This window comes from Enoplosus armatus, chromosome 2 (assembly GCF_043641665.1).
Source record: "Enoplosus armatus isolate fEnoArm2 chromosome 2, fEnoArm2.hap1, whole genome shotgun sequence".
Classification (NCBI taxonomy): domain Eukaryota; kingdom Metazoa; phylum Chordata; class Actinopteri; order Centrarchiformes; family Enoplosidae; genus Enoplosus; species Enoplosus armatus.
Window position 1 is genome coordinate 8,931,057 of NC_092181.1, and position 5,000 is coordinate 8,936,056.

Sequence of the window (5,000 nt, forward strand, 5' to 3'; positions counted from 1 at the left end):
TGTTCAGAGTGGTATGGCCGTAAGCCTGTGTGCCCTTTGCATACACGCTCCTTATAGTGTGTATGTGGCAGTGGCATTGTCTCTACATAGTATGTATGTGGCAGTGGCAGTGGCTCTACATAGTGTGTCAGTGACAGTGGCAGTGGCTGTTTAAAGCTGTGTGTTTCACTGCTGGAGCATCACCCTGGCTGTCTCTAAAAAGGGAAGTGGAAAAGCTTACAGCACCTGGTATTCCCAGGCGTTCTACCATCCAAGTACTAACCAGGCCCGACCCTGCTTAGCTTCCGAGATCAGACGAGATCGGGCGTGTTCAGAGTGGTATGGCCTTAACCCTGTAAGCCTGTGGGCCCTTTGCATACACGCTCCTTATAGTGTGTATGTGGCAGTGGCAGTGGCTCTACATAGTGTGTATGTGACAGTGGCTCTACACAGTGTGTATGTGACAGTGGCAGTGGCACTTTAAAGTTGGGTGTTTCACTGCTGGAGCAGCGCCCTGGCTGTCTCTAAAAAGCGAAGTGGAAAAGCTTACAGCACGTGGTATTCTCAGGAGGTCTCCCATCCAAGTACTAACCAGGCCCGAGCCTGCTTAGCTACCGAGATCAGACGAGATCGGGCGTGTTCAGAGTGGTATGGCCGTAAGCCTCTGGCCTCTTCGCATACACGCTCCTTATAGTGTGTATGTGGCAGTGGCAGTGGCAGTGGCTCTACATAGTGTGTATGTGACAGTGGCAGTGGCAGTGGCTCTACATAGTGTGTATGTGGCAGTGACAGTGGCACTTTAAAGTTGGGTGTTTCACTGCTGGAGCAGCACCCTGGCTGTCTCTAAAAAGGGCCCGACCCTGCTTAGCTTCCGAGATCAGACGAGATCGGGCGTGTTCAGAGTGGTATGGCCGTAAGCCTGTACGCCATTTGCATACACGCTCCTTATAGTGTGTATGTGGCAGTGGCATTGTGTCTACATAGTGTGTATGTGGCAGTGGCAGTGGCTCTACATAGTGTGTATATGACAGTGGCACTACATAGTGTGTATGTGGCAGTGGCAGTGGCAGTGGCTCGACATAGTGTGTATGTGACAGTGGCACTACATAGTGTGTATGTGACAGTGGCAGTGTCAGTGGCTCTACATAGTGTGTATGTGACAGTGGCAGTGGCACTTTAAAGTTGGGTGTTTCACTGCTGGAGCAGCACCCTGGCTGTCTATAAAAAGGGCCCGACTCTGCTTAGCTTCCGAGATCTGATGAGATCGGGCGTGTTCAGAGTGGTATGGCCGTAAGCCTCTGGGCCCTTCGCATACACGCTCCTTATAGTGTGTATGTGGCAGTGGCAGTGGCTCTAAATAGTGTGTATGTGACAGTGGCTCTACATAGTGTGTATGTGACAGTGGCAGTGGCAGTGGCTCTACATAGTGTGTATGTGACAGTGGCAGTGGCACTTTAAAGTTGGGTGTTTCACTGCTGGAGCAGCACCCTGGCTGTCTCTAAAAAGGGAAGTGGAAAAGCTTACAGCACCTGGTATTCCCAGGCGGTCTCCCATCCAAGTACTAACCAGGCCCGACCCTGCTTAGCTTCCGAGATCAGACGAGATCGGGTGTGTTCAGAGTGGTATGGCCGTAAGCCTGTGGGCCCTTTGCATACACGCTCCTTATAGTGTGTATGTAGCAGTGGCAGTGGCTCTACATAGTGTGTATGTGATAGTGGCAGTGGCTCTACATAGTGTGTATGTGGTAGTGGCAGTGGCAGTGGCTCTACATAGTGTGTATGTCACAGTGGCAGTGGCACTTTAAAGTTGGGTGTTTCACTGCTGGAGCAGCACCCTGGCTGTCTCTAAAAAGGGAAGTGGAAAAGCTTACAGCACCTGGTATTCCAAGGCAGTCTCCCATCCAAGTACTAACCAGGCCCGACCCTGCTTAGCTTCCGAGATGAGACGAGATCGGGTGTTTTCAGAGTGGTATGGCCGTAAGCCTGTGGGCCCTTTGCATACACGCTCCTTATAGTGTGTATGTGGCAGTGGCATTGTCTCTACATAGTGTGTATGTGACAATCCCACGCAGTTCAGCCTGCAGAAAGCTCCAGCAACCTTGCCCACCAGCCCAACTCGTGGGCCCACACTTAAGCACCTCCCCGCGGACTACAGCTTGACAGGCGCGTCCGACGCAGCTTCGTGGCCCTGGTGCTCCGTATCTCTGGCACTCTGCTCAAGGCGTGGAGCGTTCAATGAGTTCAGCTAGGTGTTTCACTGCTGGAGCAGCACCCTGGCTGTCTCTAAAAAGGGAAGTGGAAAAGCTTACAGCACCTGGTATTCCCAGGCAGTCTCCCATCCAAGTACTGACCAGGCCCGACCCTGCTTAGTTTCCGAGATCAGACGACATCGGGCTTTTTCAGAGTGATATGGCCGTAAGCCTGTGGGCCCTTTGCATACACGCTCCTTATAGTGTGTATGTGGCAGTGGCTCTACATAGTGTGTATGTGACAGTGGCAGTGGCTCTTTAAAGTTGGGTGTTTCACTGCTGGAGCAGCACCCTGGCTGTCTCTAAAAAGTGAAGTGGAAAAGCTTACAGCACCTGGTATTCCCAGGCGGTCTCCCATCCAAGTACTAACCAGGCCCGACCCTGCTTAGCTTCCGAGATCAGACGAGATCGGGCGTGTTCAGAGTGGTATGGCCGTAAGCCTGTACGCCATTTGCATACACGCTCCTTATAGTGTGTATGTGGCAGTGGCAGTGGCTCTACATAGTGTGTATGTGACAGTGGCAGTGGCTCTTTATAGTGTGTACGTCACAGAGTCAGCGGCTTTTCATAGTGCGTATGTGACCGCATCAGCAGCTCTTGGCAGAGTCTATGAGCACTGATACCCGTACTTCATCAACACACTGTGGCCTCCTCAACCCCACGCAGTTCAGCCTGCAGAAAGCTCCAGCAACCTTGCCCACCACCCCAACTCGTGGGCCCACGCTTAAGCACCTCCCCGCGGACTACAGCTTGACAGGCGTGTCCGACTCAGCTTCGTGGCCCTGGTGCTCCGTATCTCTGGCACTCTGCTCAAGGCGTGGAGCGTTCAATGAGTTCAGCTGGGTGTTTCACTGCTGGAGCAGCACCCTGGCTCTCTCTAAAAAGGGAAGTGTAAAAGCTTACAGCACCTGGTATTCCCAGGAGGTCTCCCATCCAAGTACTAACGAGGCCCGACCCTGCTTAGCTACCGAGATCAGACGAGATCGGGCGTGTTCAGAGTGGTATGGCCGTAAGCCTCTGGACCCTTCGCATACACGCTCCTTATAGTGTGTTAGTGGCAGTGGCAGTGGCTCTTTAAAGCTGGGTGTTTCACTGCTGGAGCAGCACCCTGGCTGTCTCTAAAAAGGGAAGTGGAAAAGCTTACAGCACCTGGTATTCCCAGGCGGAATCCCATCAAAGTACTAACCAGGCTTGATCCTGCTTAGCTTCCGAGATCAGACGAGATCGGGGGTGTTCAGAGTGGTATGGCCGTAAGCCTGTGGGACCTTTGCATACACGCTCCTTATAGTGTGTATGTGGCAGTGGCATTGTCTCTACATAGTGTGTATGTGACAGTGGCACTTTAAAGTTGGGTGTTTCACTGCTGGAGCAGCGCACTGGCTGTCTCTAATAAGTGAAGTGGAAAAGCTTACAGCACCTGGTATTCCCAGGCATTCTCCCATCCAAGTACTAACCAGGCCCGACCCTGTTTACCTTCTGAGATCAGACGAGATCGGGTGTCCTCAGACTTGTATGGCCGTAAGTTTTGGGGTCTTCGCATACACGCTCCTTATAGTGTGTATGTGGCAGTGGCTCTACATAGTGTGTATGTGACAGTGGCTCTACATAGTGTGTATGTGGCAGTGGCTCTACATAGTGTGTATGTGACAGTGGCAGTGGCTCTTTAAAGCTGGGTCTATCACTGCTGGAGCAGTACGCTGGCTTTCTCTAAAAAGGGAAGTGGAAAAGGTTACAGCACGTGGTATTCCCAGGAGGTCTCCCATCCAAGTAATAACCAGGCCCGACCCTGCTTAACTACCGAGATCAGACGAAATCGGGCGTGTTCAGAGTGGTATGGCCGTAAGTTTTGGGGCCTTCGCATACACGCTCCTTATAGTGTGTATGTGGCAGTGGCTCTACATAGTGTGTATGTGACAGTGGCAGTGGCACTTTAAAGTTGGGTGTTTCACTGCTGGAGCAGCACCCTGGCTGTCTCAAAAAAGGGAAGTGGAAAAGCTTACAGCACCTGGTATTCCCAGGAGGTCTCCCATCCAAGTACTAACCAGGCCCGACATTGCTTAGCTACCGAGATCAGACGAGATCGGGTGTGTTCATAGTGGTATGGCCGTAAGCCTCTGGGCCCATCGCATACACGCTCCTTATAGTGTGTTAGTGGCAGTGGCAGTGGCAATGGCTCTACATAATGTGTATGTGACAGTGGCTCTACATAGTGTGTATGTGACAGTGGCAGTGGCAGTTGCAGTGGCTCTACATAGTGTGTATGTGACAGTGGCAGTGGCACTTTAAAGTTGTGTGTTTCACTGCTGGAGCAGCACCCAGGCTGTCTCTAAAAAGGGCCCGACCCTGCTTAGCTTCCGAGATCAGACGAGATCAGGCGTGTTCAGAGTGGAATGGCCGTAAGCCTCTGGGCCCTTCGCATACACGCTCCTTATAGTGTGTATGTGACAGTGGCTGTGGCTCTTTATAGTGTGTATGTGACAGTGGCACTTTAAAGTTGGGTGTTTCACTGCTGGAGCAGCACCCTGGCTGTCTCTAAAAAGGGAAGAGGAAAAGCTTACAGCACCTGGTATTCTCAGTCGGTCTACCATCCAAATACTAACCAGGCCCGACCCTACTTAGCTTCCGAGATCAGACGAGATCGGGCTTGTTCAGAGTGGTATGGCCGTAAGTCTGTGGGCCCTTTGCATACACGCTCCTTATAGTGTGTATGTGGCAGTGGCAGTGGCTCTACATAGTGTGTATGTGACAGTGGCTGTGGCTCTTTATAGTGTGT

General features: G+C 52.0%; 7 non-coding genes and 6 pseudogenes across 7 annotated transcripts in view; all 13 read right to left on the reverse strand.

The window, feature by feature from the left end:
* The window catches only part of LOC139281850 (5S ribosomal RNA), a 119-nt gene extending 94 nt beyond the window's left edge, over window positions 1-25 (reverse strand). The window contains exon 1 of the ribosomal RNA XR_011596977.1: window positions 1-25. This exon is cut by the window's left edge and continues 94 nt beyond it. This is a non-coding gene — a ribosomal RNA (5S ribosomal RNA).
* Window positions 26-213: 188 nt separating this feature from the next.
* Window positions 214-332, reverse strand: LOC139307389 (5S ribosomal RNA; annotated as a pseudogene).
* A 190-nt stretch (window positions 333-522) lies between these two features.
* LOC139305040 (5S ribosomal RNA) lies at window positions 523-641 on the reverse strand. Its single transcript, XR_011599211.1, has one exon. It is a non-coding gene; the product is annotated as a 5S ribosomal RNA (ribosomal RNA).
* An 855-nt stretch (window positions 642-1,496) lies between these two features.
* On the reverse strand, window positions 1,497-1,615 carry LOC139303561 (5S ribosomal RNA). The gene has a single exon (XR_011598945.1). It is a non-coding gene; the product is annotated as a 5S ribosomal RNA (ribosomal RNA).
* Window positions 1,616-1,842: 227 nt separating this feature from the next.
* On the reverse strand, window positions 1,843-1,961 carry LOC139304725 (5S ribosomal RNA). The gene has a single exon (XR_011599157.1). It is a non-coding gene; the product is annotated as a 5S ribosomal RNA (ribosomal RNA).
* Window positions 1,962-2,280: 319 nt separating this feature from the next.
* LOC139307471 (5S ribosomal RNA) lies at window positions 2,281-2,399 on the reverse strand (annotated as a pseudogene).
* Window positions 2,400-2,548: 149 nt separating this feature from the next.
* LOC139281920 (5S ribosomal RNA) lies at window positions 2,549-2,667 on the reverse strand. The gene has a single exon (XR_011597044.1). It is a non-coding gene; the product is annotated as a 5S ribosomal RNA (ribosomal RNA).
* Window positions 2,668-3,123: 456 nt separating this feature from the next.
* Window positions 3,124-3,242, reverse strand: LOC139282165 (5S ribosomal RNA). Its single transcript, XR_011597281.1, has one exon. It is a non-coding gene; the product is annotated as a 5S ribosomal RNA (ribosomal RNA).
* Window positions 3,243-3,364: 122 nt separating this feature from the next.
* LOC139307520 (5S ribosomal RNA) lies at window positions 3,365-3,483 on the reverse strand (annotated as a pseudogene).
* Window positions 3,484-3,632: 149 nt separating this feature from the next.
* LOC139281723 (5S ribosomal RNA) lies at window positions 3,633-3,751 on the reverse strand (annotated as a pseudogene).
* Window positions 3,752-3,953: 202 nt separating this feature from the next.
* Window positions 3,954-4,072, reverse strand: LOC139307551 (5S ribosomal RNA; annotated as a pseudogene).
* Window positions 4,073-4,220: 148 nt separating this feature from the next.
* LOC139281834 (5S ribosomal RNA) lies at window positions 4,221-4,339 on the reverse strand. Its single transcript, XR_011596962.1, has one exon. It is a non-coding gene; the product is annotated as a 5S ribosomal RNA (ribosomal RNA).
* A 439-nt stretch (window positions 4,340-4,778) lies between these two features.
* Window positions 4,779-4,897, reverse strand: LOC139307478 (5S ribosomal RNA; annotated as a pseudogene).
* Window positions 4,898-5,000: the final 103 nt, after the last annotated feature.